Source organism: Myotis nattereri, assembly GCF_964212035.1.
Source record: "Myotis nattereri genome assembly, chromosome: 9".
Taxonomy (NCBI): Eukaryota; Metazoa; Chordata; class Mammalia; order Chiroptera; family Vespertilionidae; genus Myotis; species Myotis nattereri.
Window position 1 is genome coordinate 64,275,144 of NC_138084.1, and position 19,337 is coordinate 64,294,480.

The window sequence follows — 19,337 nt, forward strand, 5'->3', positions numbered from 1 at the left end:
AGTTTTAATTCATTTAAGATTCAAATGACAATAAGCTGGTTAATGTTAAAATGTCACTAACATTCTAAAATAGAAACAAGTGATCTTTTAATAACCACTCTACCTAGGTAGACAGCATTGGGGTTTTATATTGGGGCACGAATACTCTTAAAGAGAATTCTAAGTCAGGACAATATTTTAAAATCTAATTTTCACATGATAATAATAGAAACCTTTGGTTATGATGCATGTGAAAAGGCTTGATGGGTACTAGGAAAATGTGAAGTAGATTGTTTCTTCTTGGTAGACGTCCTACAAGAAAATTTCTTCTGCTTCTTACTTTATGCACTGCTTTCTTTTTCTAATTTCAGATGTCGACATGCTTACACCTGAACCCTGTGTTTATAATCGGATACAGCGGTGTAATGATCTGTAGATCTCTCACTTTCCAAACACAACAATGAAAAAATATGCAGCACCAAAATAAACTCTGTAATATCGAAATTTTCAGAAAGATGTAGAAGTCAGAAATACTAATGTCATTTACCTATAGTACATACATAGATGGTAACTAAATACACACAATATTAATATAGAATATGTAATTGTATATTATGAAATGGAACATTGTAAGTTATAAAAGAAATAAAAATATAGTCATTCATTCTGTGTCTTTCAGATATGTGGCCATGGAACCTAGTCATCCCCAAATTATGACTTGAAGCTAACATTCTAAACTTGAACTGACAGAAATAGACTTTACTATTCTTGATTAACCAGATTCAACGTCTCCTTTCTCTCCCTCTAAATTATCAGATAACCTTGAAAGGAAGAATGTTATTACATCATCTACTTGTTCCAAAAATATGTTCATGCTCAATACCAGTTATACTACTATTTCCTTTATAAAAAAAACCCAAAACATCATAAGCATTTAGATTCTTTTATTAAAAGGGAGCAATATTTAATCCACCTATATCATTCAAAACATGAATTTCCTTGTTAGGTTAATTGTGGTAGGATACCATGAGTCATGTGGCTGATAGTGTTTCTTTATACTAGCTGCTATCTTAATGGTAAACTTGGAGCCATTTCTGACAAAATATAAATGAATCTTTCTCTCTAAACCCCATTCCTGGCTTCATATCTCTACGATTACTTATCACTTTACCCTATGTCTTGGTTTGACTGACCTATATTTTGCATTGATCTTTAATTAAATACATTTCAATAAGCCAACTTAAGTCCTTTCTGAAATGCCAGTTAAAAGGAAATATGTGAAATACCTGAGATACTGACGTAAATGCCAATGTTCTCAAGTCACATACTATAAAAGTGTTTTAGGGAGTGAAGAAAACTATAAGCAAGCTCACCCTCTAAGTTCCCCATTAGGGCTGCATGTGCTCAATTATAATAAATGTTTAAAGGCAAAACGATTGCACAATAGAAAAAAAACATGCTTTAAGCTCTCAGACTTTGGGTCTGTTTTGTGATATAGCTGAAGAGGTTACAAAAGTCCTGGTGATTCTCTCTGTGACCAATAGCCTGATGCAGGAGTGGAGCCAGTGAAGAGGAGGAAAAAAAAAAAAGGCCAGAGAAGTCGAATCTCAGCAACAATCCCTCAGTTCACACATAAAGAAAATCACCTAATTACTGGAAAGCGGGGGGAGAAAAAGGAAATAAAAAGTATGGAAGGGTAGAGAAGCATTAAATGTCTTCACCAATTTGTCTTTGCTGTGGAACGAGAAATCAGCCTAGATCCTGAGGGTGGCCATTAAGACTGGATGTTTGGGTAACGCGCGGATGAATGAGAAGCGGCCAGGGAACAGGGAAAAAGACTGATTTTAATTACTAGGAAAGCCGGGTGAGAAAGCACACGGAGCTGGCGGCAAGCAGGCTTCCAGCTCCAGGCTGCAGGGCACTGGACTCTCCCTGCCCATTAGGGCCAGTCAGACCCCACGAAGGGGCGGGGGGTGCAGGGAGCAGAGGACTCAGCCTGGGCGCGGGGTCGGGCTGGACGCGCACCCGCGCGAAGGACGGGCACCACCCACCCACTGCGCTGCGACCTGAGGCTTCTCTTGGCCGTGCCCCGTGCAGACGGACGGGGACAGAAAGCAGGATGCGGGGTCTCCTCGCCGCCGCACACAGGTGCTAACCGCGCTCTCCACGCAAATCCATTGCTACCGAAATGCCGGCTCATTCATTTCCCGAACACGCACTCCATTCACTGCAGACGAATCCAGAGAAGCCGGGAAAGACCGGGAGACTGAGCCGGGAAAAGTCGAGGGGAGGGCGGGCGGAACAATGGCACTAAAGCTGCCACCCCGCGTATTCACTCCCTGAGTGATGCCCCCAATCACACCCGTGGCGCTAGAAAATGTCAGAGAGAGCGGGGGCGGGGGCGGGGGGGGGGCGGCCGGCCAGACAGAGCCCACTCTTCCCTCCGCTCGCTCCGCGGTGATGCGGGGGGAACCGTCAAGCGGGGAATAAACACAGCGAGCCCGGGCGTCCCAACCTAAAACTCGGGAAGTGTCCAAACCAAGCGCAGCGCGGCCCAGGCAGGACCCAAGGACATTCTCCAAAGTGAGCAAGTCCCCTCCGGTGCCCACCCGAGTCGGGCTCCGAGGCGGCCGCCCGCAGACACCGAGGGGGCTGGGTCCGAGCTCGCTCTCCCTCCCGGGCCGCGCCGCCGCGTGCGCCTCGTCCCTCCTCCGCCTGGGAGACGGGTGCCCGGCGGCGCGGCGGGGGAGGGCGCGCCCCGCACGCCGGAGCGCAGGGAAATACCGTTGCCTGGACGCGTGGAGACACCAGGAAAACCCTCCTGGAAGCCGCCCCTCCGGCCCGGGGACGCGCTCGGGGCACCTTTTCCGCGCGAGGCGCGGGGCGCTGGGCGCTGGCGCGGGCGCGGCGGCGGCGCGGCGAGCGGGCGGGCGGGCGGGCGGGGCGGGGCGGGCGCCGGGGAGCCCAGCCAGTCAGAGGCGCGCGGCGCGGGGCGCGCGGACGCATTGGAGGAGCCGGTGCGAGCCCCACGCACCCGCCGGAGGAGGCTCGGCACCTGCTCCCCAAATATAACCAAGTACGGAGTGCGGGAGCGCGGAGCGCCGGCGGGCAGCGGCCAAAGTGCCATTAAAGCTCGGGGCGCACGGGAGGCGGCGCCCGGGTCCCGTTGCGGGGAGCAGCCGCCGGGCCAGCGGGGGGACCCCCCCGGAGGATTAAGAACTCCGCCGCGGTCCTCGGCCACCGGCTGCCTGCGGGCGAGGAGCCCCGCCGCCGCAGCCTCTGAACTGCGCCGCCGGCAGGAGCATGGGAGGCGGGCAGTGAGCGCCGCCCGCCCGGGGAGGACAGGACGGACGGTCTGCGGCTCCGGGTAAGTGGCGGACACACATCCTCGCCGGTGACGGTGCACTTCGGCTCCCGGGCGCTGGCATGTTGGACACGCTGGCTTCTGCGGAGCCACCCTTCCTAGCCATGTTGCCAGGATTTCAAAACTGTAAGAGAAAGCTGCTGCTCCTTTTTTTTTTTTTTTTTTTTTTTAACATGCTGTTTTTCTCAGCTGGGATTTTATGTCAGAAAAAGTTAGGGCAAGAGTACATGTCAGCTATGTGTGTACCTCCTCATGTCATCCCAAATAAGAGAAATCAGTTCCCACAACTCCACTGGAAGGCGATGGAGGCTGGGATAGGTAGGGTAGGAGTTTTTCTAGAAAAAGACACCCGGTGTTCAGAAAATAGGATGCGTTTGTAGGTGCTGAGTGTGTGTGTCTGATGGCTGAGCAAAATGTGTTTGGGAGAACAGAGCTCAAGTAACTGAGCATCTGGCAGTGCAGTAACTTGTTAAATTTTAGCAGGATGCTCTGTAAGTGAAGTTCTGCAAAGTTCCGGAGGCCAAAACAACAGTGTCTTGAATTATGCCGAGGTGTTTTCTTGATGTTGTGCAGGAATGTGATAGATTGGAAAATGGAATAAGGAAATATGTTTAGACATTGATTGAGTTTTTTTTTTAATTGAAAAGTGGGAATGTTAATTTGCATATACAGGGATATGGTGGGTGTACAATAAGCTGAGAAAATTATTCTGACAACCTTAAACATTTTAAGTTGTTTTAGCTAACTTTATTTGGGAAAAATAAAAAATCCACTAAATATTTTAGAATTATTTTATTTTTAAATTTTATCAGCTTTCTAGCATGAAAAATACTATTCATTGTGGTAATGTAAATTCAGGTTTGGAAGCAAAAAAACTTTTTAACCGTTGTATGTGAAATGCTTTCCCTACATTCATCTACTCCTTTTTTTTTTTTTAATTGAAAAGATAAAATCACTTAGAGATGCCGTGCTTATACCTTGATTCTGAATTTTAACTGTGGAAATAAGGATATGAGAAGCAGATGTTTATTAGGATACTAGCCTTAAGAAATACAGACAAACAAGTAGTGGAGGCATAATTGAGGACTATTGAATTGCAACAGAACTACAGCAATACTTAGACTACCACAGAAAGCCTAAAAAGTTCATCATTATTAACATTGTGACCTTAAACATAAAATAATTAGTAATAATTAGGTCATTATTTTTTTTTCAAAGTGCCTGTTGTCAATTTTAAGAAACTCAGAAATATTTCTTTGCATATTTTCCTACATCATACTCAGATTATTATAAATCCAATGTGGGCCAGTTTGTTGAGTCTCGAAGGGTATATGTTTCCTTGATTAAAATGGGAAAAACAGTATGACTATATAATAATATGTAACATAAAATGAGTAACATTAAAAGATACTACAAAGACCAACTAAGTTTAGCGAAGGAAACAAAGTACAAAATTTAAAGTTAAAAGTTAAAAGAAGAAAATGTGCTTTAAAACATAAAATTGAACTTGAAAACCTAGCTGGGGTGTGGTGAGATGATATAACTACATATTTGAAAACAGAAAAACAGAACAATGTTTACAATATAAATGCCAATGTGTTGTGTTGGGCGTGGTGGAGTCTTTTAATTGTTCATATTTCAAACTTTTGAAAACTGAAAAAGATAAAATCTGCTACTTTTAATTTCTGTTTGATATCATGCACAACTGAATAGAAAGTTAGAATTCTCAGAAGTTAGTAAAAATAACATTCCCCTGATAGATTAACTGAAAGCCAGACTTTCTCTGTAACTTGAGGCTCAGGCATGTGAGGATGTATTTGGAAATAGACCTGCGAAGCAGCAGTTGTGGAATTTTGAAATGATCTCTGAAAGACCCTGTTTCCTTAGGTGAGTAGTACTTCAACTATGAGGTGGTCCTCCATTTTTCTTAAGTTGGGAGATGAACCCAAATCAAACCATGATGAACACATAGACTGTGCTTATTTAAGACTAATTAAAAATTAGTTGCTTGTGACTGTTTACTTCAATTTTATGCGCCCAATTAACTTTAAAAATGGATCAGGTTGGACTAATACGTACTTTAAATGTCTTTTTCACTTAACAGTTTAGAAACCCTTTGCCACCTTCAGGGTAGAGGTTAGGGTGTGGTTTAGTGGCAAACCCGATTTAGGATTAAGGACCAGAGGGTGTCAATAAAGGGTAGAAGTCTCTCTAGATGAAGAAAGTAAGGGGGTGCTGTGCTGGCCAAGTTATTCTGGAGTTTGTCTTATTTCAGGATAAAACCAAAGGTATGTTTTTGTGTGTTGGGGGAGGGAAACTATGAACTCTTGTCTAGACGGCTATAATAGTGTAAAATGATTTGACTATACCTCAGTTCCATTGGCTAAAACAGAGTTTTATAGTAGAGTTTAGTGCCCCCATCCATCAAAAATTAATTTGAGTCTAATATTTTTAAAGTGTTGGATTTACTGAAGGCATCCTACCACACATATTTTGATTACTCATCGTCTTTGAATTGCCTCTCTTTCAAAATATGTTCTTAAAATTGTACTAGGAGGTTGTAATTTCTCTTAATTTAAACAGGTCCATGTAATTTGTTGTCTCAAATTCTGACTTCAGGCGCTCAGATTTATTCATCTCTCTTATTACTGAAGGTACAAACATAAAAAGAGGCGTGCGTTTCAGATAAGATATTTTTTTTTAGATTAGTGTTGTAAGGGTGTGCTGATATGTTCCATGAACTTCTTAGCACTTTATAGCAGGAAGAGGCTGGTCGGAAGCTCAAAGCAGAAGAATCTCTGCAGAGGTCTATTTTCTGAGCACTTGTGATCAATAACTCTACATTAGAGACTGGTAGATTTTAAAAAGTAATGAAGTATATAAAACTCATTAACACTTAAGCTTTAGGATTAAAAACTGTTATGAGCAATGTCTCATCCCTGTACCTATACCCTTTCGATTAATGTCTCCCAGTGGGGTTGTGGATAAATGGGGTAATATCAGACACTTGAACAGTTTTTTGGTTAATTATTTGTATTAAAATAAATAGAACAAATTCAGCAGTGCTTCATTGATAAAGTTGATATGAAAGGAGTTTTTAAATGGTTTTATTACATATATTTACTTTTTAAGGAAAATAGAGCTCTACAATTAAATTGTTTTATCAGAATATTACTTATATCCCATGAACTTGATATGTGACTATGTATTTAACTTCATGTTTTACTTATGGTAAATGGGTGCATGAGCTAAATGTAGAGCATTTTCATGCCTATCAAGCCCTCAAGTTAAAACACACGTCTTTAATTTCATATGCCAGAATCGTGTATGCTGTATTTTTGACATTATAGCTGTCTTAAATATTGGCTCATAAGACCAAGCCAGGCAAAATATGGAAGCTCTGCTTTTCTTTAGTACAGGGGAATGGAACTATAGAAATTGACCATAAAGTAACTCCAAAAAATAAGTCAATAAATTGATTGAATTTATCAATATCTGGTCTTTTTCTGGAAATTAAAATGAATGAATCTATCATTTCTTTATCTAATATAAAATAGTGTTGAATTTATTATTCATGATACATTTTAGAAAGTACAGTCATGTTCTTCTCTCATGTGTTTCTTGTGATCTTGTGATCACTGTCATTTTTTTTTGTACATTTCCAAAACTATTTCATTGGATGCATTTGACAACATAGGGGAAATATTGATTTCCCCCCTGATTTTTTCAGTGGTCCCTTAAAAATCCATAATGACCTAATACCTTGCCCTCTTGTGGTTAGCACTTTTTAAATTTATTTTTAACAAGTGGATTTCTTTGAAAAGATTCGGCAGTACTTGCACATTTCCTATTATGCTAGTCATGGTTCCAGATATTTCCTATACTCCCTTGTATACACCAAAAAAGTTGAGACCTTAACAGAAAGAATGTTATTAATGTATTTGTATGAGCTTTCCTGCAAACACACCTTTATAGTTTGTGTCTTTACCCTAAGTATGAATCTGGTTAAGGATTAAAGTCACTAATATGAATGTTATAGAAATTTTCAATATATATATATATATATATATCAGGCAAGGAGGAAGAGGAAAGTATTTTATCTTTTGTGACCATTCACTAGAAAAGTATAATTATATACATAACATTCTATGAGGGCGATAGGATTCTGCTCCGTAGCATTTTTATAGCTATTAAATACTTAAGTAGGAGAACACCTCATCTTCTATTATGATCTAATATGGAGTTTAGGAAAAGAAATTTTGCTGATCATTTATGTGATAAAAGGTGGATTGAATTTTCTCCCACTTGATGGTAATAATGTTGGCACAAACATTCATTATGAGGCTAAAAAATTAGGGAGTTTTAATTGAAAGAGATATTATAATAGGGTAATTATAGTTATAATGTGTCTGGAGCTGCAAACAGATCTTTAATTTTATTTTCACAAAGATTTTACTAGTTGCTGGTAGCTAGTAGATAACCAGTAGAGAAATGGTATATTTGGTGAAAAATTTACTTTTAAGTGTATAAAGTTTAAACTTTATTGTTTTCAAATATTTATTTTTATATTTAAAAGTATTAAATAACTTCAGAAATGAAACCAAATATAAAGGTAGAGAGAGTTTAAAGTATTTTAAATCTTCTAAGTTCTCCCATTTTAGCTTTATATACAAATTTACTTTTCTTTTTCTTTTTTTACCACAGAAATATATACTTTTCAATAATGTAATGTTTGCTAAGGTACTATAAAGTTTATAGTCTCTAAAATGACTGAATTAGATGAAATCCCAAGTGAATATCAGGAACATTAATTTGAAGGTATAGGTGAGTGATAGTAGAAATTTAAAAAAGAATTTTTGCTTTCCAGAAATAAATTTTTATTTAATTAGAATTTCATTATTATTAAATATAAAATTGTTTCCTGGGCAGCTAAACAGAATTTAAGTGCTCACAAATATTTCTGAAAACATTATGAAAAGTTTCATAATTAATTTTAGATTTTGTGTTGGCCACATTTTGTTATTTGAAAACTTTCCTGTTCATATTTTTTTACAAAAGATATAGAGTATCTTAATTTCATCTCTCATATTAAAAAAATTCATAAAACAGCCTGTAAGTGATCATTAATTTTTCTAATTTTGAGAATATTTGATGACAGAAACTTCAAAACACTGTCCTTTTTCAATACCATTATTCTAATAGAAATGTGTTAGCTATTGCTAAAATAACCATCTCATCAAAAACAAGTACCTATCTCATAAGTTATTATCAATAAATCATGAGGACGTTTAGGAGAAAGGATGAGAATAATATTTCGTGTTGGAAGGAGCTCGTATTTGTACATATTTATCACAAAGAATAATAAGTCAAGATATTAAGATGTTAAGTGATGTGTTCAACATTACATTTAATGGAAAAGATGGAATTAGAACCCAGTTCTCTTAAATTTCTAGGTCAGAGCTTTTCATAGTTTATACTTTTTTGCTATACAAATTTTAATTATTTTTAAATCTATTCAAGTTAAGATTAGTACATAAGTATACACAATTTCCTTGTTGTCATTTCTTATCAGTAAAATATTGCTTTTTAAGATTAAAAAACTTAAAAATCCAATTATAATAACTCAGAGGAAACAGCTATGCCACATTGTTTTGTTAACCAGTACTTGAATGTCTGGACTACTTAATTTGCTAGATGTGAACTTTTTCACAATTCACCAGCTAAGTAAAATAAGAGAACATTTTTTACAGTTTCAGTTAAGAAACCTGGGAACTCAAGTAGGAAAAGGAATGTAATTATTTCCAGTGATTATTTATAAAGAGTAATCCTTGTTTTGTTGTTAATTTCTTTTCTGGATTGGCAGTGTTTTTTTTTTTACCCCCAGTGATAAATGTTCAATGGGATATTAAATGAAATAGAAAACCCATGAGAAATGTGGGTGAGAAAGTATTTCTGTATATTGGCACATTTGGATACAATTTAAATAATGGGGTTTCTTAGGGTAATAATGATTTTAGAGCATTTAATAAAATGCAAAGCAGCAAATGAGTCTCTTAAAAATAGGTACTATTCTTCTGAGTTTTAGAATACAAATATTGCATATAAATTCTAATTTTACTGGTAAAGTACTAAAGGAAGTTAAAACATAAATTTGAGTCTGTAATAGTATTTTCTTATTGTGTTTGAAACAAAGTTTGTTTATGCTTAATTTTAATGTGACATATATGATTTAAAAATGAAACTATATGCTAAAATTTTTCATCAGTATGACTGAACATGATAAACTGTAAAGTCAGCATAGGGCAACATAGTGGAAAGGGAGTTGTATGTTGCTGGGTTTCTGATATAATAATATTTTTATAGATCCTTTCTCTCAAACCTTTCATTGTCAAATTATGACAAGGAATTTGTGTATGTCCATATGGGGTGACTTCATATTTTAAGACTCTCTCTTCCTTTAATACTGAATATTTAAAGGTGGCAAATATAAGATGAGGTAAAAGACTGTGGCTAAAACAATTAATGTTTAATCTGAGCTATTTTCTACCCAATGCATATAGCCAAAATTTGGAAATAACTCTAGTAGAAAATATAAGATTTATTCTTCAAGCCCAGTGGACAAATGGTGCTTAAAATTCTTTGAATGTTTTTACTTTTTCTTGCTATTTATTTATCTACAACTTATTTTTAATTCTTCAGTATTTTCAAACAACAATAAACTTAGTAGGGAAGAGAGGTTACTTGAGATTTAAGTTAAATGATCCAGAGTTAATTTTATGAAAATTTACCATATTAGTTATGTTTTAAAATGTGTGACTATATTTGCTTGTTTCTCATTCTGTAATGCGATTTTGTTAATAAACGTATACCCTGGTGAGTAAAATTAACAAAAAGAAATTCCTTTCTCATTTAAAGTGATTTCTACATTATTTCAATCACTCAAATGATCTTCTGTGGACAGTTGTAGTTATGAGTAAGAATATAAAAGGGAATAAGTAGTTCAGGGACTGTTAGAGGAAATAAGCACATAGGGTGAATGTAATTCAATGTGAAATGTTCAGTGATAGAGTTATATATAGCTAAGATGCAAATTTTCAGTATTTCTCCTTTTAGAGACAGCTGTTAGTTTTCTCCTATTAAGACTTTCCAGCTTGGACTATTTCATGCTAACATTGGTTCCATAATTGCTGCATTTACTTCCCAGATCCTACATTATTTTGAAGTAACTCTGGTTCCAAGATTCACCTAATTTAAATGAATGCTGTGTTTTTCTACATCTCATTATAGGGCTAACTTTAGTAATGTAGAACCATCTAGTCTCTGATGATACAGCCAAATCTGAGGTAAAATGAATGTGGCTTAGATGCTATGAAAATGTGCAATTTTTATATGTTGTTATAAATAAGTTTGATTTCTTTCCCTTATTAAATATGGAATATTAACGGTGCTGGTGATACTTATTTTACAGGTGTGGGTTAGCCATGAAGCTAATGAAGCTTTGCTTACAAAGGCCATTCCAGATAATAGTAGTCATTCCAGATAATAGTAGTAATAGTAGCAGCAAAGTAGTCATAAACATTATTTTGGAATTTTTAATAGTATATCTAATATAGGGAGGCAGTATGAATTAGGGGACTTGATATTTGAATTTTGGTGTTTAGAGTTGGCTCTACAACTTACTGTATAATTTTAGAAAAATTATCTACTTGTAAAATTAGGATAATAACTGTCATGAAGTTGTGATAATATATAAGGAAAATATCTACTTTTTAATGCAAAAAAATGACAGTATTAGAAACATTAAAAAATAAGTCTGGGAAAATATTTTGGTTGCACTCCAGTTTCTTTTCTTACATATAAGTTTTAAATGATCTAGCTACCAAAATATTTTATTTTTGTATGCTCTTCTAACTGTGGGAATTGATAGTGAGATCTATTGACCATGAGTATTTAAAGATTATTCTTTGTACCTTATCTTTGATTCAAGTAAATTAGCATTAAAAGTACCCTTAGCAGTTTGAGATGCAAAGGAAGAGAGAGGTTTGATCCCTGACAATGGAAAGATGGAAAATTGCCAGCCAGGACACAACATGATAAGGATGTTAAGAAAATGTACCAGAAATATAATTATCAAGATAGGACTCACACATTCTGAGAACCTTGGAGGACCAGAAATGATCACTGTGGGGATGGATTAAACCCCGAAACAATGAGAAGCAATAGAACTTGAAGAGACTTTCAATTATGGATTGGCAAAGACCGTTTTCCAGTTGGTGGAAAGAGAAGCAAAATGAATATGTAGAAGAAAGTAGGAAAGTTAATTAATGTAAAGAAATAACTCTTTGTTGTGTGAAGAGAAAATTTAAAATCCATCAGATGAGGAAATATAAAGGATCCTGAAAGGCATTTGAAGAATTGAGATTTTGTTCAAAAAGAAGAGGATAATACTCAAGATTAGATGGTTTTGAAGATGAGGTTCAGCCCCAGTTCTGCCTCTTACTCTGACTTGGAAAAGTCACTTTCTCAGTCTATTAATCTCTCCAGGAAGAGAGTTAAAATCAATAAATGTAAAGGATTTTTTTTTCTTTTAAAGTTTTGATCCACTGTAATTCGATGGCTATGTACTTTATGAGGTTTTGATGAAGAAACAGATGTGTAGGTGTTGACAGCCGAGTTTAGGATAGATTCCCTAACACAGAGGTAACTTTCATGGCATATGGAGGCCATGCGAGGAGCACGAACTTGCTACACACAAGTTTAACCCTGACTCAACAGCTTCCCTAGATGCTTACCTGAGCAATACAGTAACTGTTCTAAGCTTCCGTTTCTTTTCCCGTAAAAGGATGATATTAACTACTACTACACAGTTGTTTTGTTTTGTAGGAAGAAAATGCAATTGTGTAGATTCAGGAGTTGAATTTAGGAGAAAATTCTTCATGTCTTTAGGTATAGTTGCTTACAAAAGTATCTCTTTATGCTTAAGTTCAAGAAATATTTGAAGGCAGAAAATTCATTGGAATATTATATAAATATATCTGGCTACAATCACTTCAGTTTTCCAAATGTGAGGAAAATCACTTATTTTCTTGGCACAAACCTGTACATTTGCTGATAGGCAGGTGATTTATTTTCATGGTCTTAATTGTATATGACAATATTTAAAGAGATTGTATGTTTTTTCATATATTTTTAAAATTTTTATTGTGTTTTGCTGTATCTGAAAAAAATAAGTTTTCAATGCCCATTCAGTTGTAAAGAAAATATATTTTATTTTGGTAGGAGAGGAAGCTTTTCCAAATACAGTTTTTGAACCTCATATGATTGCAAAATGATATAGAATATATTCATTTAAATATAGTTTCCCCAGTTATTCTCTTCTTTTGTTTTGATCAACACAGTAGAAAGAAATGAAAGAAACAAATTTCACAAAAATAGTTCTTTTAAGAAAGTGTAATAATACTATACTAGGTCCAGAGATACTGGATACAGAGGAAAAGGAAAGATGAATAAAGCCACAAAGCAGACAGGAGAGGGAGCTGATAGAAAGCAATTTTAAACTGTTCAATGAAGAAGTGATTAAATAAGAATTCATATCATGAAATACTTTTAAAAAAATACCTGGACTTGATATTTTGCCTGAAACAAAGTTTTCTGTTTATCTTTCTTGCATGTATCTGTCTTATAAGATAATAGGCTTTAGATGTAAATATGTGGTTGATTTTTCCTAGATTGAATATTGAAATGCCATCTAGATGTCATATAGTTGCTTTGATAAATATTAAGAAGAAAGAATGACTTAGTGTTTTCATTTTCATTCTTATTTCTCTTTAGATGTTCTGCATGATCAGATATCTCCTACATATTAGAACTTAAAAGATGTTTTAAGGTTGACAATGTATCTTGAATTATTTTCAAATCAACAACCTTTTTAAAATGTTAATCTCTATTTGGTTAGTGTTTGTCTTTAGCTAATATTTGGATAGATCACCTGTCAGAGATCAACATCTTTTCTTCTGAAGAAATTACTATATCGTTAGTTCCTGTTTTCTTTTCATTTTAAAAAAAATAGGGTAATTTAAGTTCTCTCATGAGGGAAATATAACCTCAAATATAAATTATTATCTTATTAATTATTAATCTCTTATTCCAAGTTAAAAATAATACAGACATAATTTTAAGGATTAATTTAAAAGTCATTGTTTTGTAGAAGAATTACTTTCCAGTAACAAAAGTTAACTATAACTTTTTTCCTAACTTTATTGATAAAGAGTGGAATGCTATTTAAGAATGACTTTAAAATTGATTCTGAAATACTTTCTGTTCCATTGGGTGTGTTAGCCTGAGGACCACATGATAAAGCAAGTCTTAGATGTCAGAACCTTGATTGAATGAACACTTTCGTCATCATCCCTTTTTTATTGTAACATCACAGAAATGATGATGAGCAGTATAAAAATAATATGATGAAAGCTGAATCTTTGTCTAAAGAAGTCCTCTGGTTCTCTCCCTCAGAGTAGCCGTAAAATAGGCTTCTGTATGACTTCCTTCCAGCAAATGTTTATTTTTTCCTTAGAATAAATTTGGGTGTCTACTATCAAATGAAAAGGTATATCATTTTTGAACACTGCAGACTATTCATGATAGAGTTATATCATAATTTATCTAAATTATCCTTCACTTAATTTTTTGTTAACTTGTTTTTATATGCAAATACAAGTAATTATAAAATATAAATTATTATGCATTTATTTTTATATAAGTGTAAGTAAATCTAGTAGTGGAATTGCTAAGTCAGTGAGAATGTACATGTAAAATTTTGGCTTTACTGACAAATTGCCCTCCACAGGGATGCTTCCAATTAATGGTCCCACCAACAGCACATTTGAATGTCTGTCTCTCCACATTCTAGTCAGTAGAGTGTATTACCAAACTTCTTGTCCTGCACCCAGTGGAATAGATGGAAAAGTTTCTTATTTTTGTTTTAATTTATGCCTAATACTGTGAGCATTTTTAGATGTCTATAAAACGTTTTTAGCCTACTATTTCACTTCATCCCTGGTTTAATTCTATTCACTTAATATTACAAAAAAAAATCCCTTTACATGGTAACTGAAAGCAAGAAACAAATAGCAACAGTAAGTCAATTAAAAATGTTTTGAGGCGTTGCCAACATTTCTAAGAAATAAAATGCACATCTGGGAAAAGCCAGATATGTTTGTTTAAATACCATTATGTTTCTTTCCCCTCCACTGTTTCCAAAACATCCAGTGGAAGTACAACGAAGAGAAGACAATTCTACTTGAGTAGAGCAGAACAAACTTCAGGCAAAGAAACAATTCTGGGTAAAGGAGTCCTCATATTCCAACCAGCCTTATAAATCTCGCATTTGTTCAGGGCATCTTTCCCTGGAACCACAACATCTCCAGACTGGTTTCTCTCCCTGTATTCTCCAAAATGTCAGTCATTCTGATGGAATATTCTTTCAAAGACGCAAGACTAGTCATTCCATTTCTTTGCTTTGAAGGCTTTAATGTTTGCTTCGGCTTGAAGAACATGTTTCGGATTCTGCCATTTGCCAGTAAGGAGCTCCATGGCTGTCTTATAGAAACTCTCTCCAGGCTTCTGCTACTACACATTGTAGAATGAGCCACACCTCTCCAAAACCTGTCATTCAAATTCCCAGCTCTGTACTTGTGTTGACATTATTTCTTCTGCCAAAAATGATGCTTCCAGATATCTCCATGTTAAAACTCCTTTTTCTACCGGGAGATCACAAGCTACTTTAAAGACAGGAACACGTTTTGATCATTTTTATAAACTGCTGTGAATAACATAAACAAGTGAAGTTTTTATTTAATTAAATTAGTTATTTGTCCTAACACATAATGCTCTAAATAGCATAATGTTTTGAAGATACCCACATTGAGAAGTACTGCATAAGAAACATCCCTTTTAGTACAGTATAACAGAACGAGCTCTCAGCAAGTGTTCTTACTGTACCTCTACATAAATTCGTTTATGGTCCTTGACCTGACAACATCAATAATATCAAATACTTATGTAAGTTGTCTTTTCCTAATTACAATGAAGAAACCAAACTTGTATGTCCTTGACAAATTTGTGATAACTGCTTTTAAGATTTTTATTTAAATTTCAAGATCCTTTGACTTGCTTGCTGGATTTTGGTACATCTCCATTGCTCATTACAAAACATGTAACATTGCTTGTCATAAAAACATGGACAATAGACAAATACTTATTTTAACACTAATGAAACACAAGCTAATATTTTTCATTTTATACATCGTTTACAATGTGCCACAGGCCTACACAGTGAAAGCTTCTTAGCATAAAGAAATCAAGGATATATATTATTTTATAACTTTATAATTTTATAATTTTAAGATAATATTAGGAAACACAAGCTCTTAGCAAGTTTTCTTACTATACGTCTTCTTTATAATGAAGATGATGTATCATAGAGTAGGCATTAATTTTACCATTGAGTCAAATTACAGGTAGCACTAAATAAAATGTCCCACCTGTAACCTAAATAAATTATACACTTAGTTTTAGTTGTTGTATATTTCTGTTCTGATTCAACGAATTAACTAGCTAAAATGTCACATTTTTTTATTAGATTCCAAAGTTATCATAAGAAGAATAAATAATGAATTGAAAACTGAAAACAGCCTTAACCGGTTTGGCTCAGTGGATAGAGCGTCGGCCTGCAGACTAAAGGGTCCCAGGTTCTATTCCGGTCAAGGGCATGTACCTTGGTTGCGGGCACATCCCCAGTGGGGAATGTGCAGGAGGCAGCTAAATTGATGTTTCTCTCATCGATGTTCCTAAGTCTCTATCCCTCTCCCTTCCTCTTTGTAAAAAAATCAATTAAATATATTTTTTAAAAAGAAAAGAAAACTGAAAATATATTTTCTTTTTTTTTTAAAAAAATATATATTTTATTGATTTTTTACAGAGCGAAAGGGAGAGGGATAGAGAGTTAGAAACATCGATGAGAGAGAAACATCGATCAGCTGCCTCCTGCACACCTCCTACTGGGGATGTGCCCGCAACCAAGGTACATGCCCTTGACCAGAATCGAACCCGGGACCCTTCAGTCTGCAGGCCGGTGCTCTATCCACTGAGTCAAACCAGTCAGGGTGAAAATATACTTTCTGTATCTTTTTAGTAATGTTTAAAATTTTTCTTAGATAATTCTTTTGGGGTCTAATTTAAAATCAAGCAGTATCTTTTCCCAATCTGGTGTATATCTTGATAATTAGATTAAAAAAGTGATTTTATAATTTCAATATCATAACATCATAGAAATATGAGCAAAAAAAAAGTGTTAAGTAAGTCTTAGTAGAAAAAAAAGGAAAAGATAGAAAATCATAAAGATGAATTTGATCCTAACAAGTCTACAGGCACCTCCCAGCCTTTCAGATCATTGATTGCATTTAAGTCTAAGAATATGCTGTTCCCCCTTTATTCTCCATGCTTCTTTTTTCTTTATCTTAAGATACGATTCCTTGAACCAATTTCTTTTGAACAAGAAGCTGTATCATCAACAGGAAATACTATTGAACTGCATAAAGGATCAGCACTCTTTTTTTTGGTACCATCACTAGATAAACTCAGAGAAGCCAACCTGCTATTCTTTGTATTATTTCTGCCTCAATAGAAAACACTAAAAGTAAAATCGAAGACTAAGACTTCTTTTTGAGATCGAGGGAAAATAGTTTGCAAGTAGCAAGCACAGACACCGTAGCTGAATTCACACACGTTCCAGTGTGCACAATTAAAATAACCTTCACTGTGATTCTACGGAATGGTAGGCAGTTGAATAACAAGGGAAAGGATGAGCAAGTGTGTACACTTACCACTTAATCTGAAAGCAGAAAAAGCATTAATTGTCATATTAGCTTATGTGTTCCTGTGTTGAGAAATAGTTGGCCTGGAGGCATCAGCAATTCCTGACCAAGCATTTTCACGGAATGTTTCTTGGCATACCAAAGCTTCTATAAAATAATTCCAGAGATTTTCATATATTTAAAATAAATGTGTAGCATCTCAGAGTATCAAGAAAGGAAACACAAGTAAATTTCACTTACCATTGTAATGTGTTCAGTAATTTTAGACAATGCATTATTTTAGGATGGCAGGGGGTGAAGGGGATTTATCTTCATTTAGTTTTATAGTTCCACAAGCCATAAAACCAATTCGATAAGAACAATCAGCCAGCAGGTGTTTGCTCAATATCAGATGGATAGTAATTTGGACACTTTGGACTGTTACCACGGTGCCACTTAGAGGGGAAACATTACTGGAAAAAAAGGCAAAATAAGATTAAGTGTGAAACAATAATATGTAAATTTTGATAGAATAATAAGAAAATATATTAATGACTATAACCAAAAACATTTTATTTTTTTCTATATTTATGTTTTTATTTAAAAATTCTAAATACTATTAAAACTGGCAAAGCTAAAGGCATAACTTAAATTATTAGTCAAAAATAATTAGGAAAAATCCCCTGTAGCAAAGTTATATCATAAAGATAATTATATATGTTAAATACATTATATTAGAATATGAGAGAAATATTGTACCAACCCAATTAATTAGCATGCTACTGATATTTGATAATATTCGGTGCCAGTATTTTAGACTTTGCTAGTATATTTGCCAGTTAACTCCATTTTTTTCATATAGTTTAAGTTTTAAAAATCTGAAGTTATCAAAATCCAAAAGAAAAATAAAGAACTATTAAGAGATCATGCAAAGATAATAATAAAAAGTGATTAAAATTCAGTTCAGCCTGGGTTTATTTGTTGTTGACTATGGGCAAGAAAAGTTGACATTTGGAAGGCACATTTTTAAACATTAGCAGTTTATCAAGTTTACACTCCACATTTTATGCAGAGATCAAAGTCTCACATTATTTAATGATTTTGCTGATGCATATATAAAGATATTGTGTTTGATTTTTACATACCTTTTTATGGGTAAGAAAGAAAGGGCTGTCACAAGTCTGAAGTATTTGTCATTAACATTTCTTTAGTCACAATTTTCAGGCTCATTAAAAATAATAAATAAAAAACCCAGCAAAATGTAATACATGCCATTCCAAATAACAACAACAACAATAATAAGCAATTTAGGATATGCTAAAACAAATCTATAAAGAAAAAGAAATGTAACTTTGTTTTAACTTGAACTATTCCCCTCAAATCATCTTGGCCTTGAGTATTCAAAACACTGCCTTTCACGGTTTTCTAAAAGCTGGGAAGACAGGGGCTATAAAATTTTGTTATATTGATCATGTGTACATCAGTTTGCAGCAGTTAATCCAGTACTAGTAAAAGCTAATCAAGAAATTCAGCCACCAAAGCCTTGAAAATAATTTGTCTTGAAAAGAATCAACTGTTTAGCTTTTGATTTTGAGATTTGACCCTAAAATTTAAAAATGCCTTTATTGTCAGCAGTGCAAATTATGTCATAGACTATTTTTGTAGCTCATATACAAGTTAAACAAGTGTATTATTCCTCCTATGCAAAAATTGCGGCTTTTAAATATATTTCTCATACAATTATTTTCATTTTAAGTAGTTGTGAAAATTTATTTGTATTTGTGAAAGAGTACAACTATGGGACTTTTGCATGATTTTAGCAGTTCTGTTAAATGTAACTAACATTTTAAAAAATGTGTACTGAGAGTTAATTTTTCCATGCCTTTTCATAAAAAAATTCCAATGTATTTAATTTTTACAAAAGATAACTGGAAATAGAGCAAGCTGTTTCATAAACATATACAGCTGTAAAGCTTAAACTAATATCATGGTACCTTGTTTAAGCATTTTGTATTATCTTTATCTTTTCCTTGCATTTTGTCCTGGTTTCACGATCACTATACAAGCTAAGTCTTAAAATGGTAGTAAATCAAACTACTGATGTCAGTTTACAGATAAAATTGAAGGTGACCCCAAACACT

General features: G+C 35.0%; 1 protein-coding gene across 1 annotated transcript in view; it reads left to right on the forward strand.

Moving 5' to 3' along the window:
- Positions 1-3,053: 3,053 nt before the first annotated feature.
- The window catches only part of CNTN5 (contactin 5), a 1,066,495-nt gene continuing 1,050,211 nt past the window's right edge, over positions 3,054-19,337 (forward strand). Inside the window, exon 1 of the mRNA XM_081099170.1 lies at positions 3,054-3,346. The gene's annotated coding sequence lies outside the window, so the exon portion shown is untranslated. The remainder of the gene's footprint in view (positions 3,347-19,337) is intronic.